Source organism: Camellia sinensis, chromosome 15 (genome assembly GCF_055761805.1).
Source record: "Camellia sinensis isolate YWXY chromosome 15, ASM5576180v1, whole genome shotgun sequence".
Taxonomy (NCBI): domain Eukaryota; kingdom Viridiplantae; phylum Streptophyta; class Magnoliopsida; order Ericales; family Theaceae; genus Camellia; species Camellia sinensis.
This window is the reverse complement of record NC_138975.1, coordinates 98,026,164-98,048,748: the sequence shown is the minus strand read 5'-3', so window position 1 is coordinate 98,048,748 and position 22,585 is coordinate 98,026,164.

Genomic DNA, 22,585 nt, shown 5'->3' with positions numbered 1-22,585 from the left:
GAGAAGTAGGCAACATTCACAGCATTCCTATTCAAAAAGTCTGGATCTTCGGTTACAGTGGACTCAAAAGAAAAGCTAAAAGACGACCTAGATTAGACTTTGGTATCTAGGTTACCACTCCCAGAAGTACCAAACCCAGAGGAACTCGAATCTGACTTCGACTCCACAGACTCGGTGGAATCAGATCCAAACTCACTATCCGATTCAGAACTGTTGATGGCGCCTTGCTCAAACTTTCAGACCAGGCATGGAGCCTCAGACGCATCCACAATAAGATTGGAGAAATCCATTGCTTTGTTATCCCCGATCATTGAGATAGTAAAACTATCTCCCAAGTTGGTGGTCTCAGCTCTAGCAGTAGAACTTGTTAGTAAGTCAGCCAGCGCTTTTCCCAACAACTCATCCTCTTCAATAGCCAGGTTTATAGTCCTACCTTGATTTGTGCTAGGGCTCAGGTTTGCTTGTTCATCCACCACTTCTGGTAACCAATGTTTGAAAAATATCTCGAATCCCGAATACCTTGTTTTTGTTTCCCAATCATACCAAGGCTTTGGAAATCCTCAAAAAGGGAAGTCTTCCCCTTGGCGGAGAAAATGCCCGTGCAAGGTCCCTTGTATTAGTTTATGGACTAACTCATACTACTTTCCAATCCTCTTTGCTTTCAACCTTTCTCTTAGCTCCTGTCCTTTCCTCTGCCAATCTATAGTGGTAGGTTTGTATCCTAGCCTGATGGCATAGGGGTTGTGACTGATCTCCTTAGCAATAGTACCCCTATGTCTGCCACTTCGATCTAAACCCAACCTGGACATATGCCCCTGTTTGTTTATCGTGTAAATAGATTGCGCACTCACGTAGTCTCCATCACCCTCTACCATGATGGTTTGGACCAACCGGGCTTCTACCAGAAAGAAACTAGAAAGGTGCACATCTTCTTCCCTGTATATGATTTCCAATAATGGTGCAGTGGTTCCCCGAGGAGGATGGATCACAGAGTTACTGTATATAGTGGCAATCCAACCTTTGAAGCGGTACTTCACAAACTAATGGGCTATTGATGATACAACCTTCACCTAATGTAGCCAGGGCCTTCCCAATAGTAGGTTGAATGTGGCCGAAACGTCCATGACATAGAATTCCACCTCATGTTCAAACGGGCCGATTAAGATATGGCTCTTGAACGCTCCCATGACATCCTGGCTTTTATTGTCGTAAGCCCGAACAGCTTAGGTCATGGGAGTAAAGTCAATTGGCCTCAAACCGATGGCATAGGCAGTTCTCACTGGACATACATTGATCGCTGATTCGGAATCTACTAACACCATCAGAATCTACTTTTTTTGACTTTCCAAGGTTACATATAATGGACGGTTGTGGTTGGCACCCTCAGGTGGTAACTCTTTATCTGTAAAAGATATCACCCGTGTAATGTCCCCAGATGTTACCAACGATACCAATTGGTCGGCAGTGATATCAATAGGCAGTTTAGTCCGATTCATTGCCTTTAACAGTTCTTGCCTATGCTCTCCAGATGCCATCATCAGCCCCCAGATTGATATGTTGGCCTGAATCTTCTTGAGCTATTTTAAGACCATGTTTTCCTCAACATCCTTCTCATTTGCTTTCTCAGCCTCCTTGTTAGAGGTCTGTGGCTAGTCTAATGCTGCAAGTTTGAAGTACTGACCGCTTCGGGTCATATGATTGATTTCATCAGTATACCGGGTGTCATCAGGGGTATCAGCTTTCCAACCTTCGTTAGTGTACGCATGACTTAGGTTGTTGTCTTCCCACCACTCTCCTGCAGCCATGGATGGGCTACTATCAGGTTCTATTCTTAGCATGTTAACATCACGCACCCCATCATCATACCATTCTTCCTCTACTACAGCTCGAGCATCAGCATCCCGGTGCTTTCTAAGTTTCCTTAACATTCTCTTTCGATCACTGAGAAACTGTAGCTCGACTTTTTCGAGCCCCCCTTTCAGAGAGCTCGAATTGGTCTTGCAGTTTGGACTCCTGTCAAGGTTCTAAATCTAATTTCACAAAGTGCAATGTGAAACTAATAAACACCAAAGAGTCCAATCCGACAAATCATTTTGGAAAATCGATTTTGAATCAAATAATGCCAAAACTGGACTGCTTTTCCAGATTACAGAGTCGCCACCTAAATATTTTATTTTGGGGAAATTTAGGAAACCCTGACTCATGCCAAAGGCCACGTGTCCGTCATTACCAAAGTTGTCTCAGCTCGGGAACTTGGGTACGAGAGGGGAAGGTCCTAAAATGAGCACCCCCGCTCGCCCGATCAAAGATCGGCCTCTACTAGCATGATATGTTGTTTTATAAACACATGTGTTCTTATTCTGATTATTAGCTAACTTTACTAGGTGACATACGCAAGCAAGTATAGACTAAAATCACAAGAATTGGAATGAATTCAACTCATGTTTGCTTTTGAAAATGGTTTGAAATTGCCACCCTCAAGTGGGTTAAAATACGGATTTTCCACCAAACATGATGGACTTAAAACATGATTTTGCCACTTCGCAAAGTGGGCATTAAAACTCATAATCATCGAATTGTCTGAATTCAAGCAACAAAGCCTCCATCCACAAGCATTCATGCAGTTTAGCATTTAAGCACATAGCCTCAAGGCAAGCATGCTAAACATGGCAACACTCACACTCATGCAAGGATGCTAAAGTGTAAAAGCTTACCAAGTACTCCAAGCTAGGAAAACAAAGTTAGAAAAATATGCATGATCCTAACTATTCAAAATGCCTAATGCAACACATGTAATATGCTATGTAAATTGGCTCGGCTACCTAATCATGGTATTTGTCACACCTTGATAACATGATTTTAAACACGTATTCAAATAAGTGTATTGAAATGGCGATGCAATTTGAATGATGCGCCGAGGCCCGTTGCATGCAAGACAAATGAATGATGCAAACATGCAAGCATAAGGTATGCTAATTGAAAATGACCCTAATCTAACCATCGAAAGTAGTTAAATAAAAGAGAGAAAGACATGGGGTTGGAAGACATGCACACACACACGCACACTTATTACAACATTGCACCCTCGCGAAGAGGAGTCCGAATAAATAAGCTAAGCTACTCTAAGCTAAACTAATCGAACTAATCTAATTAAACTAATTAGACTAATTATTACAAAACAAAATAAAGAAATAGCTAAGCTAAGCTACTTAATTATGACAACACTTAACTAATTAGCAAACTAATTAATTAAATTACAAAACCATGTTAACTAAACATGTAAAGCATTAAACTACGCTGCCTTAGCTCTGCTTTAGGAAATTGAATATGCATACACCCAGTTTTTGCCCTGAAACGCCTTCCAATTTGCTCTTAAGAGGCTCTGTTTGCAAGGTTACTCCGAGAACTTTCTGCTCCACCTTACCAAAACAATGTTGAGGACTGCACCAGTGGCCTGTCGGCCATGATTGGTTACTACCGGCCACCTACTGGCCAAAACGAAGCACTGTCGGCCAAAGATGTAGCACTACCAGCCATCAGTGGGCCACTGCCGGCCACTAGTGTGCTGAATCACCACACTGCAACACAGCACAAACAGAGGAAAATGGAGGGTTTTCCAAGGATATGTTTGTACTGTGTGCCTCCTTATCATCTCAAAACATCCAAGGAGTAGCACTCTTGGATCCAAAACCACCAATCAAGCATTTTCAATGCATGATGGCCAAAGATCGAAGTTGTACACTTTCAATAAATGCACGAAAACAAGACTCAAAGGACCACCACCCTATCTTGCACGATGAAGAGTGATGAAGACGAAGGAGATTGGCTCATTTCATCACTTTGAATATGAAATGGTCCAATCTAACTTGTGTTCAATATAACGCCCGATTGAACACATGCAATACAAACACAACATGCTTATCTTGTTCATGTTTTACTTGTCCAATTCTTGTTTACACATTTTAGGATTACCAAACCATTCTTTAACTAGTTAAGTCCAATGTGAAAGTCCTCTAATTGGAAAGATGGCCTAAGCCACAAGTGCCTTGAGCATGAAAGAGGCCTCGTGCTGTTGGTTAAGAGGAACTCTCAAGAGAGGGTTAAAATCATTAGGCATGAGGGCCTTAAATTCACACTGAAGCCAACAAAGGGGCTCCAAACCACTTTCAAAGCAAATTAAAAAGTGAAGAATAGAGGGAAGTTGCAGACTTTTTAGTGCTGAAATGGCATGAAAAATGGCACTAAATCATGCAAGCAACACATGCACAACATGTTCAAAAGCTAAAAACACCAAACTAGTGAAAAAGCACTACACTAGAGGCATGCAATACAAAGCTCAACTGACCAAACCAGCTCAAAATAGAGTTAGAATATGCCAAAACAGTGGCTAAAACTTGCTGAGATTAAGGCACAAAAGGCTAGAAAAACATGCTTACATGTTAGGCTATAAACAAGAATCAAAAGCAACTCTAAAAAGCAATAAAAGAGTGAAGCAAATGAGCATGTGATAGAGCTATGAACACTGAAATTACATGTAAAAAGGAACTTCAATAGGCAAACATCTCAAGCAAAATCACCTTCCACAATTGAGGTTTCAGGTTGAAAATATCCCAAAAGGGACAGCTGGAATAGCTGGAACACAAATATCTGTAAAAATCTGAATTTTTCCATCAATGGCCGGCAAGCCATTATTGATGGCCAGCATATGTCCATTTCTGGCCGACAAGGGTCACTCTTAGATGGCAGGTGGCCGGAAAGGCCATTCATGGCCGGCACATGGCCAGAAAAGCCCATCCATGGCCAGAAACCTCCACCTCTGGTTGGCTAGAAAAATCTGCTTTTTGGGCCCAACTTCAAATGGGAATATCTCCATCATCTGGACTCATTTTCAGGTCATTCTTTAGCCTAAACTAAAGCCCTGGAAGTCTTCTTTCCAGAGGAATCAGCCTCACATCAAAATTCCAAGTGTTCAAGAAGATATGCCTCTTTTAGTGAAGACTGCTCAGTTTCGATTCTACCCGGATTCATGCCCAACTTCTTCTCCAAATTGGTTTATTCTCTCCACTCCAATTTTATTCAACTCCAAACCTTTAAATAAGATGTTTTAAATATTTTTCAAGGATTTCACCTCTCTTTCATTCATTTCCAGTTTGTCCTTGCTCGGTTTAGCAAAAATTGCAACATTTAACGAAATGCGAGCCTCGGAACATCGTAAAATCATTTTTTCAAAAATGTTTTGAAAGAGAGGGTTTTAAGGTCTAAAAATCATTTTGGTCAAAAGGCTTTGGTCCAAAAATGGGGTGTGAGGTTGGGGTTTGAAACTCTTCTTGCTGAAGTAATCGAACCTTTGCACTGCCCAACTTTCATCACCAAGTAAACAATCAGTGGCGCCCAAGTCTTAAGGGCGGTCAAAATTTGGGTGTCTACAGTTTACCCTCTTTGACAGAGCTCAGAGTCATGAAATGACATGAGTGAATGTCAAAGCCCAAAGACGACCCTTTTTGACATGGCCGTAAAACCTGGGCAAATAAACAAAATGCAGAAACAAATGGTTGCGCCCACAAGCTGCCTACGTATCCCTTTGCAAGGAATCAAACCAGCGTAGTTCGGGGGCAAGATGCAAATGATATGCACAATGCAGAACATAACTTATGATCATGCAATGAGGGCTGTAAGGAAACATCTAAATGTAAATTTTAGGCAAAGAAATGCTACATCAAACTCATACATAAGCAAGTAAACATGAACCAAACCACATTTCATGCAGAAAGGATATAAGAAAATTATGCAAGTTTAACTACGCATCACGCAGGAAAGATAAAGAACAACAAGACCCCCAGGCGCACCCGAGGTGCGAAACAAGATCCCAACACGTGGCACACGCGAGGAATGACATAGTGTGAACCTAGGGACACATCCTAAGGTTTCGAACCACAGAGAACAGTGATAACAAGTGAAACACATTCAAACATTATGCAACCAAAACAACGAGTGCTATAGGCATCGAAATCCGTCCGCATGCACTTAACCAAAGCGTCCTAACGTGCCACGCATGACAGGGAAAAGAGAGCGGTGTAAACACCAAAGAGTGGTATAAACATCGGAGCACATCCCAATATTTCTAACCAAAACAAGGTGGTATAAGCGTCAGGCACACATCCTAAACGCTTCTAACCGAGGAGTGGTATAAACATCGGGCACAAATCCCAATGTTTCGAACCGAAGCAAGGTGGTATAAGCGTCGAACACACATCCCAAATGCTTCTAACTAAGGAGTGGTATAAACATCAGGCACGCAACCCAATGCTTCTAACGAAAGGGGTGGTATAAACATCGGGCACACGTCCCAATGTTTCTAACCAACGAGGTGTGGTGTAAACACCTAGCGTACCCGAATGTTTCTACCCAACAAGGAGTGGTATATACACCGGGCGTACTCGAATGCTTCTAACCAACAAGGAGTGGTGTAAACACCGAGCGTACCTGAATGTTTCTAACCAACAAGGAGTTCAAATGACAGAAATGATCTTACCCGGACTTCGTCTAAATGAACCGTACATACAATATCGTGCCTTATTTTTTCTTGGTTACACTTCCAAACCACAGGTACTACTTTTCTTCTTGGCCATGTTCAAAATTTTCCCTATTCTCCAACGGGGTGACAGACTAGGTTGGTTCAGTATCCAAAATTGAGGCGCATATATGCTACCTCAACCTATGGGGCTTCCATACAGATTTAAAGTTGGGGATACACCCTTGGGTATTTAAACCAGACTTTAGTCTCGAAAATTCCAAACCTTTGTGTTCTAAGCATCAGCCATTCGAACTCTAGTTTCCACTGTCGCAATTGATCTCCTAGGAATTCATTGCAAACACAGCCAAGACGTCTCTGACAGGGAATGGTACTTAGGGAGAGCACTTCTGATCGTCATTCTGGGTTTGAAACGGGCTTGAGCTTGAGGTAGAGGTGCATTCATACTTTAGAGCATTGACAAGGCCTGAAGAGGTACATTCGGAATGCAATCTCGGAATTTGCTGAAGGTGAAACAAACTCAGATGCTCCAAATTTTCCCTCTTTTCTTTTGCTTTGTAGTCTAGAACCTATATAGCTTCAGCTAGGTCCTTGTTCTATTGTTCGCATATGACCTAGGTTGAACCCTGCTGTTTTATGAAAGAACAAACCTTGTTTTGCACATATGTGGAGAACAACACAGCACTCTGAGTACAAAATGATTTATTTTTTAAATTGAAATTGAGAAATGAGTTCTTAACTGGTTATTGAGCCTACGACTGAACACAGCACACCACAACTCAACAAAGGGAAAGTCAAAGGTAAACAACATAAACACATATATTGACACTTGAAACGACTCAAAACAAGAATAAAAAAGAACAAACACAACAATCGAACGTGTTCCAATGGCAAGAGACCTCTCAGTTCGCAAAGAGCCCATAGCTTCGCCAGGTATTGTTTCCCACCCTTTCTCATTTGTGATTCTCACATCACTTTGGCACTCAATCTCTATTTCTCTGACAAGCCCTTTCCTTACTTTTTCTCTCAGTGCACATCTCTCTATTCTTCAATCTCTTTTATTTTTTTTATCCCTCCCTTGGGTGGTTGATGGATAAACAGGAAGTTGTGGGCTCTTGCTCCTAGTATTCTACTAGATTCTCTTTCTTTCGCTCGCAACTAGTGAGCTTTCCCACAGAGGGGTCGTGATACGACAGGATGTGCAGGAGGTCCGCAACTGACATCGGTTGATGATGCCCCTGGCTTGGCTTGATCGAGATGAATACATCTCACCGGCTAGGTATAAAATTGATTGGCCTCACACATTGCATTTTCTATGTTCCCGTTCCGGGTCAGATGCCAATTTGGGTGTGATCATCCAGATGAGGGAATCGAACATCCAACCCCATTTCCAGTTCATGCTTTGCACTTGGCTTGATACCTCACTACTGGGAGGATAAGAGAGCTTTTGGTCCTTTGCTATTAGCTTCAGCTGTGCCCTTTCCGGCAAGTATGTTAACAAGGGGGAAAAGACAGAAAACCTGACTCAATTGTGCCCCTAGTTCATCATTTTGGCCATTTTTTGTTTTTGACTTTCTACTAAAACAAATTTTACCCAATATGAGGATTAGATTAACACAGTTGTTCGACTTTCTGATTTGAAATCATCCAAGTGAGGTTATGAGCACTGAAAATTTTCTTTTTTTGGGTCCAAGAAATGGTCCAGTTTTGGAAAAATGGAATAATTTTTGAGAGAATTTGTCAACCTCATTAAAAATTCTCACAACTATTTTTACAAATGGCCACTGCTCGACCAACATAGAATTAACTCTTGAGATGCACGACCTCAAATCTGAACTTGAATTGTCTTGTAGCTAAATCTTTCTAACAGAATAGGACAGTCCAATTTTGAATGAAGACAAGCCAATTTGCACCTGGATAAGATAGCCGAGTTTGAACAAGGATAAACCAATCAACATGGATGAGCCAAGCAGGCTGAAAATGATTAGGGCAGGACTTCAGGATGAAGTTGCCTATGTATCCCACTGACAAGAATCAGGCCTGACGTAGTTCCGGGTTGAGGTTTACTCGGGTGTTAACACTCTCCTTTTGCACTCTAACTTTTGCCAAGGCCGCCCTTTTGGGTTTTCAACCTTGCGAGCTTTGTTTTTCTTTTCTTTTCATTTCTTCTTTTCCTCTTCTTTTCTTTTCTTTTCATCTTTCTTTTTCTTCTATTCTTCTTTTTCTCTTTTTTCATTTTTGTTCTTTTGTTCTTTTTCTTGCTCTAACTTTTGCCTGGGTCACTCTTCCAGGTTTTCAGTCCAGCAAGCCTCTCAAGGATATGAAAGTTTAACTTCTCCATGTTGATTGGTCGTAGGATCTCTAAGCTACCTGAATCCAGGAGAATGGCTACTGTCCGTTGATGATGTAAGGGTCCATCCAACCAGGTCTGAATTGCCCCTAGTGTTGTGGATAGGAACTCGATTGTCCTTCAACAATAAATTTTCTTCTTTCCATTTCTCAGATTTGGCTTTCTAGTCAGTCTTCATTGACTTGGGGAATGACCCATCTTTGGAATCTTCGAGCACGTCTAACATTTTTGCCCCTAGTTTGAGGACTACTTCTGATCTAGCTTTGCAAGCTTCCTTTGACGACATCTAACATTCCTGATCTGACCTTCTTGCCCCTAGTTCAAGGGTTGTTTCTGATCCGGCCACACAAGCCTTACATTGGTTGATCGTTGAACATTCTGAATCAAAGTTCAAGGTTTGAGAGCAAAAGGGGTCGAGTCTCGAGGCCGAGAGTGATCCTATGCTGCACAATCTCAAGATCAATTACAGAAATGTCTTCGCAGGACCACGCAAAACATTTTTTGAAATCTTTTAAGAAAGCGACTAGTCGCTCGTGAAGACAGTGTAGAACCAATCTGGACTAAGCCAAGATCCTTCTCAGTACTCACATTAACAAGCATGATCTCATTCATTAAAGGCTTAGCATGCCTCTCTTTCTCTCAGTTGATCAAATTTTGTCAAATCCTAAGGGATTCCTCCCTCTTTGTTTTCATCACAGTGTCAGAAAAGTTTTGAAAAACTTAGGTCAATGCAATGATTTCAAAGCATAGAAAAGTAAGTGAAAATCACTGCTATTTCATTTAGATCTTCTGGCACAACTGGCTCAATGGTAGAAACAGACGCAAAAGAAAGAGTGTAAAAAATAAACACAAAACAAGAAAGTGATGCTCGAGTTAACACACTCAAAATCATCTGACTCTAACACCATAGGACTGAATCGATACAACAAGACAGACTCAAAACAACACAACAAAACTGACTCGATACCCAAGTCAAAAAGTGAAGTAAACAGCCTTCGCAAATTGCTCAAAGTAGTGTGTGCCATCCACCATATCTGGAGTAAAATGAGCGCCATCAGCAAGTGGTTCATCCCCCGATCACATAATCACATTATCCCCCAAGTTCACTGATCCAATGCCTATAGACTTTGCAGGACTTGGTGCGATGATGATCTCGTTATCAATCAAATCTTGTATTTCATGGCAAAGACGAAAGCAATCATCGGTGCCATGACCGGTTTGTTGATGGACGGCATAGTACTTGGCAGCATCATGTTTGGCTGGAAGGGGATTCGAGAGAGGCTGAGGCTCAAGGGGTTTGAGATGGCCTTGTCCTATAAGGATTTGGAGAGCTTTGGACAAGGTCATGTAGAAGGGATTGAAGACCCTCTGGCCTCGAGGTTGGTACTTCGAGGTTTGTGGAGTGTTGGATGTACTAACAAAGGGGTAAGCAGGTGCTGACTGGGTTAGATGATCTCTTCCGAGTATAGGATTGGAGCTGAAAGGGGTGTTTCTAGTACGACATCCCTTCTCCTAGCTTGCCCCTTGATTCAGAATGCTCTCATCCTGAGTGACAAAAGTGACATCCACAGTTTTTGCAACAACTGCCAGCACTTGCTGTTTGTTCAGTCCTTCGGCCTTTAAAGCCTCAGTAGCCCACAGAAGGTGTTCATGGGGACCAATGCCTGCCCCTACCTTGTTCTTGTCATTTGCTTCCACTTTGCCAAAGGATTGGGTTGGCATATCAAAGCAGAGCCTAGTTATTGTCGACATGTCATTGCCCAAATCTAGGATGGCTTTAGGTTGGCTATTTTCAATTGCAGCTTGCCCCAAGATTGGAGAGCCTTTTGGCATGAAGTTTCTAGCATGTGATGTGGTCGATAACAGAGCCAATATCCCAAAGGCCAGATCTGCCACAGTTCTTTGAAGATCTTCAATCATTCTCACGAACTTAGAAGTAGTGGGTTCACGGGTTTGAGATGATTGGGGTTCAAGTGCATCCATCATGCTTAGGTCCATACTTTCTGGGACAAACACCTCAGGCTTGGGTAGATGGGTCGGGGTGTATATAGTAGGATTGTAGATGGGTGGCAATGTATGGACGAGGTTGAGATATGGATGAGGTACTTGGTCATTGGGGTCTTAAGGTGGAGCTATCGTCTGGTTGTCACTGAGGTTTTGGACCTCATGACGAAGACGGTAACAACAATCGGTGCCATGGCCGCACTGCTGATGATACACGCAATATTTGGTGGGGTTATGTCTCGTAGGGAATGGGTCAAGCAGAGGGTGAAGATCAAGAGGTTTGAGATACCCTTTCTCCATCAGGACTTTTAGTGCGCTGGTCAGGCTCATATAGAGGGGGGTGAAAGTTCTGTCTTGAGCTCGGGTTGGGCTGGCTGTTTGTGGGTTGGCATTGGCAAAAGGGTCGATTGTGATGACTATATTGCTTTTAGTGGGTTTGGGAACAGTGCTACCACTAGCATTGGTACTCCCAGCAAAAACCCTCCTTACTGGTTCACTTGTTCTGGGAATAATCCCTCTATTGAACGCACTCTCAATCTGAACCCCCAAGTCATGCAAACTTTTGAAAGTGAATAATGGAACAACTATTAACTTTTGCAGCATATCCGGCTCAAGGTTCTGCACCACTATCCGCACTTGATCCCTCTCAGAAGGGCGATCTGTCATCTGTGCTGCCTTTACTCTCCACCTTGTAACAAATTCCACAAAAGGCTCTGTTGGGTTCTTGTGCGTTACTTCAAGCTCTTGAATGGTCATTTCAACTTGGGTATTGCAAGAATACTGATCAACAAAGGCCTCAGCCAACTTTTCCTAGTTTTGCTTCACCGCATCCTCCAACTCGGCGTACCAAGTGGCTGCTGCACCCAACAGGGTTCTACTATACAGTGAGACTTTCTGCAGCTTAGTCAGACCCATCGGTTTTAGGGCATCCAGGAAAAGCCGGATATGTACCATAGGATCTCCAGGCCCATCGAAATGGTCAATATGTGGCATTTTCACTCTATCTGGGAGTCGTACGGCAGCCTCGGTGTACCCATCCTCAATGTTGGGAATGAAGTTAAGGCCCTGTGCCTTTTTGAATTACTTTTCAAGGTTAGAAATTTTCACCGAGGTCGGATCGAGATCATTAGTATTGAGGGAAGAAAGCCTCTCATTAGGTAGCACCAGAGGTTTGAAGACTTGAGCCTGAGTCAACCCTTGTCAGGGATCCAGATCATGCGAATCTTTAGCTGGTGGAAGTGGGTCAAAGTTCAACTGGGTCCCGAGACTGGATGTGTGGTACGTGCCCCAGATGGGTGTTACAGTTCAGCATTGGTCTCATCCTGCATAGTGATTCCTTGGTTTAATGCCGCTATTATGGCCACAACTTCTTCCGAACTCTATGCCATCACGGTCTACTGAGTTTGAACAAAAGTAATGTGACTGGTGACTGTCGGATCAGTTGAACTGGTGAGCCCTGATTGGTCTTTTTTGCCTTGCCTCTAGCGAAGGAAACATTGGTTGCCCTTGGACTAAATCTCCAACCTGTCAAAGTCTATCAACACAAGTTTAATGTAGCCGAGGATATTGGAGCCTTTTGAAGCTATAATTCCAAGACTACCTTTCAAAAGAGAAAACAGACAGCATCTCAGCCCAATTTCACTAGAACGGATATGATCACAGCTGAATGACTATACTATTTACTGAATTCTGCCCCAAAATAGATACCAACTTGGCAACTAATATGCACATCCCTATATAGTTCACTGTAAAGCACATGCCAGTTAATTAAGAGCCAAAACACCCCTACGGTGGGGTAGGGTTACCCTATCCTAGTTTCGTCAGGAGCTAGAGGTTCACTGCGCAAACATGCGATTTCAAACAATCCTGCATTCGGGTGAGCAACTTGTCCTAGTTTGGAACAGTCTCTATGGCTTCTGATATGCAACTAGGTCGATTGGTCAAAAAGGGTGCCTCAGTAAGACCGCCTCATATACCTCTCACTCCTAATACCGAGAAGTGAAAGGAGGATCAAATGGTACAGCAGTGATCCAGATCTAAGGTTTGTGTTCCCATTGTGGCAGAGCCCGCAACTAGTCAGCCTTATGGCACACTTTTCCAAGCAAGCCTCCAACAAATCCCTTAGGAATAGCAGATAGCAAACACTGTGAATTAGGTGCACCAATGCGAATGCAATGCAAAAGAACACATAAGTATAAATAAAACAACATATTATGAGTTTGAGTCAAGTTCTCTAAATCCCCAGCAGAGCCGCCAGAAACTGTAGTTCAACTTTTTCGCGCCCTCTTTCAGAGAGCTCAAATTGGTCCTATAGTTCGGACTCCTGTCACGGTTCTAAATCTAATTTCACAAAGTTCAATGTAAAACTAATAAACACCAAAGAGTCCAATCTGGCAAATCAATTTGGAAAATCGAGTTTGAATCAAATAATGCCAAAACTGGACTACTTTGCTAGATTACAGAGTCGCCACCTAAATATTTTATTTTGAAAAAATTTAGGAAACGCTGACTCGTGCCAAAGGCCATGTGTCCGTCATCACCAAAGTTGTCTCGGCTCGGGAACTTGGGTACTAGAGGGGAAGGTCTTGAAATGAGTACCTCTGCTCGTCCGATCAAAGATCGGCTTCTACAAGCATGATTTGTTGTTTTATAAATACATGCGTTCTTATTCTGATTATTAGCTAACTTTACTATGTGACACACACAAGTAAGTATAGACTAAAATCGCAGGAATTGGAACAAATTCAACTCATGTTTGCTTTCAAAAATGGTTTGAAATTGCCATCCTCAAGTGGGCTAAAACGTGGATTTGCCACCAAATATGATGGGCTTCAAACATGATTGTGCCGCTTTGCAAAGTGGGCTTTAAAATTCACAATCATCGAATTGTCCCAATTCAAGAAACAAAGCCTTCATCCACAGGCATCATGTAATTTAGCATTTAAGCACATAGCCTCATGGCAAGCATGCTAAACATGGCAACACTCACACTCATGCAAGGATGCTAAAGCGTAAAAGCTTACCGAGTACTCCAAGTTAGGAAAACAAAGTTCGAAAAATATGCATGATCCTAACTATTCAAAATGTCTAATGCAACACATGCAATATGCTATGTAAATAGGCTTGGCTACCAAATTATGGTATTTGCCACACTTTGATAACATGTTTTTAAACACGTATTCAAATATGTGTATTTAACTGGAGATGCAGTTTGAATGATGCGCCGAGCCCCGGTGCATGCATGACAAATGAATAATGCAAACATACAAGCATAAGGTATGCTAATTGAAAATGACCCTAATGTAACCATCGAAAGTAGTAAAATAAAAGGGAGAAAGATGTGGGGTTGGAAGACATGCACACACACACGCACACTTATTACAACATTGCACCCTCGCGAAAAGGGGTCCGAATAAATAAGCTAGGCTACTCTAAGCTAAGCTAATCAAACTAATCTAATTAAACTAATTAGACTAATTATTACAAAACAAAATAAAGAAATAGCCAAGCTAAGCTACTTAATTATTATAACACTTAACTAATTAGCAAACTAATTAATTAAATTACAAAACCATGCTAACTAAACATGTAAAGCATTAAACTACACTGCCTCAGCTCTGGTTTAGGAAATTGAATATGCATGCACCCAGTTTTTGCCCCGAAACGCCTTCCAGTTTGCTCTTGAGAGGCTCTGTTTGCAGGGTTACTCCAAGAACTTTCTGCTCCACCTTACCAAAACAATGCTGAGGACTGTACCAGTGGCCTGCCAACCATGATTAGTTGCTGCCAGCCACCTACCAGCAAAAAAGAGGCACTGCCGGCCATAGATGTAGCACTACCGGCCATCAGTGGGCCACTGCTGGCCACTAGTGTGCTGAATCACCACACTGTAACAGAGCACAAACAGAGGAAAAGGGAGGGTTTTCCAAGGATATGTTTGTACTATGCCCCTCCTTATCATCTCAAAACATCAAAGGAGTGGCACTCTTGGATCCAAAACCACCAATCAAGAATTTTCAATGCATGATGGCCAAAGATCCAAGTTATACACTTCTAATAAATGCACAAAAACAAGACTCAAAGGACCACCACCCTATCATGCACGATCAAGAGTGATGGAGATGAAGGAGATTGGCTTATTTCATCACTTTGAGTATGAAATGGACCAATCTACCTTGTGTTCAATATAACTTCCGATTGAACACATGCAATGAAAACACAACATGCTTAACTTGTTCATGTTATACTTGTCCAATTCTTGTTTACTCATTTTAGGATTACCAAACCATTCTTTAACAGGTTAAGTCCAATGTGAAAGTCCTTTAATTGGAAAGACGGCCTAAGCCACAAGTGCCTTGAGTATGAAAGAGGCCCCATGCTATTGGTTAGGAGGAACCCTTAAGATAGGGTTAAAACCATTAGGTACGAGGGCCTCAAGTTCACACTCAGGCCAACAAAGGGACTTAAGACCACTTTCAAAGCAAATTAAAAAGTGAAGAATAGAGGGAGGTTGCAGACTTTTCAATGCTAAAGTGGAATGAAAAATGGCACTAAATCATGCAAGCAACACATGCACAACATGTTCAAAATCCAAAAACACCAAACTAGTGAAGATCACTACACTAAAGGCAAAATAGAGTTAGAATATGCCAAAACAGTGGCTAAAACTTGCTGAGATTAAGGTACAAAAAGCTAGGAAAACATGTTCACATGTTAGGCTATAAACAAGGCTCAAAAGCAACTCTAAAAAGCAATAAAAGAGTGAAGCAAATGAGCATGTGACAGAGCTATGAACACTTACATGTAAAAAGGCACTTCAACATGCAAACAACTCAAGCAAATCAAGTTTGAAGCCTTAAAACAATGAGCTAGTGAAGACCATTATACTATAGCCATGCAATACGAACCTCATAAGGGACAAACACTTTGAAATAGTCCTAAAACAGTTTAAAAGGAGCCCTAAAACATGCTTGAAGTAGGCTAAAAAGAGCTAGAATAAGAGGCTAATACATAGCACAAACTAGACTATTAAGCACCATTGCACTACAAGCATACAAAGCAAGCCTCAAGTGACTTAACCAGCCCCAAACAGAGGTAAAACAAGTCAAAAAGTAGCAAAAAATGCTGAGATCAAGTCATCAAATGGTCGAAAAACATGCTCAGATGTTAGACTATCTACTCATGCAAACAAGACACAAGGAGAGGAGGCCAACCCCTCTTAGTTTGGACCTCAAAACATGGTTTTTGTCACTAAAAAAACTATGAGTTTCAGTGGTAAAAAGGCCCAAAAAGTTTGATTTGAAGAGGATGAGAAATAGTGCAAAAAGCTTAACAAGCTAAAGAGCAAAAAGAGGGGACAACCCCCTAACTCACAAAGGCTCAAACCACCACTTTTAGGACTGAAAAATAGAACTTTTTTACATGCCAAAACCAGCCTTGAAATGGTGGAAAAAGATGGCAAACCAAGTATGAAAAACAAGCTTAAAGGGAGAGAGTTATACCTCTTGAAGCACAACACAATTTTAGGCAACAAAACCAAGCAAAATCACCTTCAAGAGCTCCAAGAAGACCTTCTAGAATCTCAACTCAAAGATAACCAACTTTGGTCAAGGATGTATAGGCAAAGGAGAAGTGTATCTACACTTGTATGCACTTATGCACAAAGGTTCAAGAGAGAGAGAAATGTAAAGAGAAAATTGTAGAGAGAGAGGCTCCCAAAATTTTTCTTCCTCAAAATGTTCTAACCTTCAAAACAATAGAGAAGGCTTTCTATATATAGACAATTGAGGCTTTAGGTCAAAAATATCCCAAAAGGAACAGCTGGAACAGCTGGAACACAAATATCTACAAAAAATTGATTTTTTCCATCAATGGCCGGCAAGCCATCATTGATGGCCGGCACATGTCCATTTCTGGTTGGCAAGGGTCACTCTTGGATGGCAGGTGGCTGGAAAGGCCGTTCATGGCCAACACATGGCCAAAAAAGCACATCTATGGCCAGAAACCTCCACCTCTGGTTGGCCAGAAAAATCTGCTTTTTGGGCCCAACTTCAAATGGGAATATCTCCTTCATCTGGACTCATTTTTAGATCATTCTTGAGCCTAAATTGAAGCCCTAGATGTCTTCTTTCCAAAGGCATGAGTCTCACATAAAAATTCCAAATGTTCAAGAAGATATGCCTCTTTTAATGAAGACTGCTCAGTTTCGATCCTATCCGGATTTATACCCAACTTCTTCACCAACTTGGTTTCTTCTCTCCACTCCAATTTTATTCAACTCCAAACCTTTAAATAAGATGTTTTAAAGATTTTTTGAAAGAGTTCACTTCTCTTCCATTCATTTCCACTTTGTCCTTGCTCGATTTAACGAAAAGCGCAACATTTAACGAAATGCGAGCTTCGAAACATTGTAGAATCATTTTTCAAAAATGTTTTGAAAGAGAAGGTTTTAAGGTCTAAAAATCATTTTGGCCAGAAGGCTTTGGTCAAAAAATGGGGTGTAAGGTTGGGTTTTAAAGCTCCTCTTACTAAAGAAATCGAACCTTTTCACTGCACAACTTTCATCACCAAGTAAATAATCAGTGGCGCCCAAGTCTTAAGGGCAGTCAAAAATGGGGTGACTACAGGTTCTCACTCGGTTTTCTTAGCGTTTTGAACACTGCTGATTGTGGATTCAGCTTCTTCTTTCTCTTTTCCTCTTTTGTGTTCCAGAGCTATCTTTGCCTAGATCTCCTCTATCCTTTCCCTTTGAAATTATTCCAGTGCCTGTTCTTTCTCAGTCAGAGATTCAGCTTTAGTCTTGCCACTAACAGTGATTTCCTCTTCTATCCCAATCTCTCCTATTTGTTCCTCTACATCAGACTCTTCCTCACTCAACCATCCATTGCTTGTTTCTGGTTGGCTCGAGTCCCACCATCTAATCTGCACACAGCTTGTATCTTCTTCCGCGAAGAAGTAAAGATCCTCCAGATCATCTTCCAATTCGGCCAGATCCTACTCTAGGTTTGCTAAGTCACTCAGGCCTTCCTCAGGCCACTCATTCTGATTTTGCGCCATTTGGTCTTCCCCGATAGCATTAATGCTGGAAAAGTCCGATAGTATGACTACTGGCTTCGGTTGATCGATGGCCACAATGTATAAACTGGGATAGTACTCCTCTGCGAGCGAGACCTCCTTCTCTATAACACGGGCATCAGATGACTCTATCTTTAGTGCATTCTTTTCTCTCTCCATTTCTACTACCACGGGCCAGGATTGGGTTTGTGGTGTTAGATCCATCATGCACATGTCTGGGCCTTCTAGAACGACCATCTTCGGTTTTGGTAGGTGGGATGAGATAATGTATGTGCTAGGGTTGAAGGTGGGCGATAGTGTATGGATGTGGTTAACGTGCCTAGGTGGGAGGACTTGGTTGTGTGCAGGAAGTGGGTTAGTTTTTACGTTTGGTTTAGCAAGCAAGGCGATGACTTTGTTGTCGATGAGATCCTGGATCTCATGACGTAGACGGTAGCACATGTCTATGGGATGGCCATGTTGTCTGTAGAACATACAATACTGGGTAGGGTGATGTTTGGGTGGCAATTGGTCTGGAAGTGGACGAGGATCGAGAGGCTTGAGATGCCCTTTTTGTATTAATAGCTTAAGGGTGTGGGTTGGCCTCATATGGAGGTAAGTAAAAACTCTTCGATTCTGGGGTGGACCGGTATTTTGTGAAGGTTATGAGGTTGTGGCAGCAGCAAAGGGATTAACCATCTTAGTCGTTGAAACAACAGTATTGACATCCACAGGCCGTCGAATAATGCTACAGCTAGCATTGGTATTCCGAGAGAATGGCCTTCTTGTGAGTTCACTTCTTCTGTGGATGATACCCTTTTTGAATGCACTCTCAATTTGGACTCCCAGCTCATGTAAGGAAACAAATGTGGACAACGGAGTTATAGCTTGACTTTTTCGCAACCCCTTTTGAAGGCGAATAATCCCTACAGTATCGGACTCCTGCGGTTCTGAATCTGATCTCACAAGTGTAATGCGAAATAGATAATGACCAAAGAGTCCAAATCCGGCAAATCTTTTGGAAAATCAATTTTGAATCAAATTGCCAAAAATGGACTGCTTTACTAGTTACGAAGTCGCCACCTAAATAGTTTTTGGAAAAATTTAAGAAACCCATGATCGTGCCAAAGGCCACGTGTCCGTCATCACCAAGATTGTCTCGGCTCAGGAACTTGGGTACAAGAGGAGAAGGTCATAAATTGAGCACCCCCGCTCGCCTGATCAAAGATTGGCCTCTACTAATCATGATATGAATCTTATGTACATTATATACTCTTGTCCCGGTTTATTACGCTAGCATTATTATGTGATGCGTACACACACAAGTATAGACTAAATTGCAAGAATTGAAATATCTCGATTCATGTTTGTTTTGAAAGTTGTTTTGAAATATGTACCACTTGAAAAAGTGATTGCATATAAGCATTACTCAAATTATTTCAATTCAAGCAATTAGCCTTCATCCACAGGCATTCAAACTGTTATAGCACTTAAGCAATTAGCCTTATGGCAAGCATGCTAAACATTGCAACAATCACATTCGTGCAATATGCTAAAGCACAAAAGAGCTCACCTAATACTCCAAGCTAAAAATATGAAAGAGTTAGGAAAAATGCATGATCCTAACTATGCAATATGACTAATGCAACACATGCTATATGTAATTACTAGGCTCGGCTACTAATATAGCATATGAATCAATTTGATAACATGCGGTCCACGTTTGTATTCAAAGAAGTATTAAACTAACAATGCAAGTTAGAATGATGAACCAAGCCTCGGTGCATGCAAGACTAATAGATGCAAACATGAAGTATGCTAAACTAAATATGATGTCCCTAAACTAACCATCATAAGTTAGTAAATAAAAGGGAGAAAGACGCGGGGTTGGAAGACATGCACGTTATTACAAGTTTGCGCCCTCACGGAGGAGGATCCGAATAAACTAACTAGCTAACTAATTAAAGCCAAGCTAATTATTACAAACCGAAATGAATAATTAGCTAAACTACTTAACTAATTATTATAACAAATTAATTAACTATTCTAGCTAATTAAAATAATTACAACACTTTTACAAAATCAACTAGCTACAACTAATTAATTACAATAAATATCTAAGTTAAATATTTAAACTTAAACAGGCTCAGTACACGAGGAATGCTCATGCACATGCTTGGTTTCTACCCAAAAAGGCCATTGTTTTGCTTCCAAAAAGCCTCTGTTGCACAGTAGAACACTTACATCTTTGTCCACTTCCAGAATGTCTCTATTCTGCTGGAGGAGTGCACTGCTGGATTTTGCATTAGTGGCCGGCAGAGGGCCTGTGTCCATTGATGATGGCCTGCCAGCCACAAAAGATAGCCTACCGGCCACTGATGACAAAACTTCCCTACTACAACAGAGAGCAAGTAGAGCAAAGACAATGTATTCTCAAGGGTTTGTTTGCACAATTTACCCCTCCTTATCATTTGAACAACTCAAAGGAGTAGTAAGCTTGATTCACAAACCATCAATGGATGTAATTTCATTGCATGATGGCTTATGAACCAAGTGTGCAAGTTCAATAAAAGCAACAAAATAGGACTCTCAAAACCACTTCCTTATCATGAAAGATGAAGGGAAGTAGTTGACAATGAATCTTGAGCCATTTTCATCACTAATGAGTATGAAACGACTCAAGACTCAAGGGTTTAATTAACATCCAATTAAACCCAAACAAGTTATTATCTTGCATCACTTTTAAGCCTTAATTTAGATTACCAACCATTTTTTAATCAATTGAGTCCAAAAAGTGAATTTAAGTCCTCTACTGGAAAGAGGGCTCAAACCAAGAGTTGCTTTGGGCATGTAAGAGACATCATCCCGTTAGTAATGACCCCCAAAGGGATTAAACTATTAAGCAGGACATCTCAATCTCATGCTTAAACAAACAAGTAGTTTGAAACCACTTTCAAAGCAAAACAAAAGCCAAGAAAGAAAGGAGGTTGCAAAGATGATTAAGAGTGATCACAAATACAGAAAGGCATAAATAAATGCAATAAACTCGAATAAGATGGTGTCTAAGGCCTAAAACACCAAACTCATGAGGATAATTACACTACAAGCACACAAAACAAATCTCAAATGCAATTATCAAACAAAAATAGTGCTAAAACAATCTAAAAATAGTCCTGAAACATGTTGGAATTAAGACAAAAAAAGCTAGATTAATAACCTAAAACATAGCACAGGCTAGGCTAATAAGCAAGACACAAGAAGGGGAGGCTAACCCCTCCAAATTTGGACTTCAAAACATGATTTTAGCCACTGAAATCACTCTGAAAATCTGTGTTTAAAAGCTCAGAAAAAAAGATAGTGTAAGTGTGGGAAACATAAGGGAAAAGGCCTTGAGGACAAGGTGTAAAGAAGGGTGAACCACCCCTCAATCTTTAATGGCCTTAAAACCCAAGTTTTAGCCCAAAAATAGACAGTTTTTATAGCCCAATAACTGTTGGAAAATTGCAAGAAAAAGAGTAGATAAAGCAAGTAAAGAGAAAGCCTTATACCTCTTGAATAGGAAATCAATTCCAAGCAATAAAACCAAACAAACACACCCTCAAGAGCTCCAACAAAGCTCAAAGACATCTCAACTCAAATATGTAGAGGTTTGGTTAAAAGTGTATAGACAAAGGTTAAGGATATGTAGGCAAGAGTGTGGAAATTTACAAGAGAGGGAGAATTGTAGAGAGAGGAAAAATTTTGCTACAAAATTTTTCTAACCTTAAAACAAGAGAGGGAGGTCTCCTACATATAGAAAACATGAATTTCCCTCAAGAACATCCAACCATACACGTGGGAGCAGATGCAAGCGTCTATGTAAATAGCTAGCACAGCTATCACAAAATATCTGCAAAAGACACTGGTGGCCGGCAGGCCACATCAGTGGCCAGCAACTAAGAGTGATGGCCGACTACCCAAAAAGGTGGCCGACAGGCCACCAAGGGTTGCAAGCTTGAATAGCTAGGGTTTTAGTCCAAGAACAAGGCAACATGGGTGCAGGGTTTGAAAGACTCAAAGCTATAGCATTCTGGTGAGGACTTCGAGCACTTGACAAGCATATAGACTCATCATTGGGTGTGTAAGCGATGACGTCCAAGTCGTAAGGGCGGTCAAAAATGGGTGTCTACAGGAGCCACTATCATTCTCTGCAACAGGTCTGGCTCAAGGTTCTGAACCACTAGTCAGGCTTGTTCTCTTTCGGCAGGCATATTTGTCATTCAGGTTGCCTTGGTTCTCTACCGGGTGACAAAATCAAAAAATGATTCTTTGGGGTTCTGAGTAGTAGTCTCCAGCTCACTAATGGTTACTTCTATCTGGGTGTTATATGAATACTGATTGACAAACGCGTCAGATAGCTCCTCTCAATTTCGCTTTGTTGAGTATTCTAACTTAGCATACCAGATAACCGCCACATCAGACAGGGTTCTCCCAAACAAGGAAAGCTTCTGTGCCCTAAACAAACCCATGGGCCTCAATACGTCTGAAAACAACCAAACATACACAATCGGATCCCACTCCCATCGAATCTGTCGATGTGGGGCATCTTAAATTTCTCCAGTAATCTGACCGAAGCCTCAGTGTACCCATCTTTGGTATCTAGAATG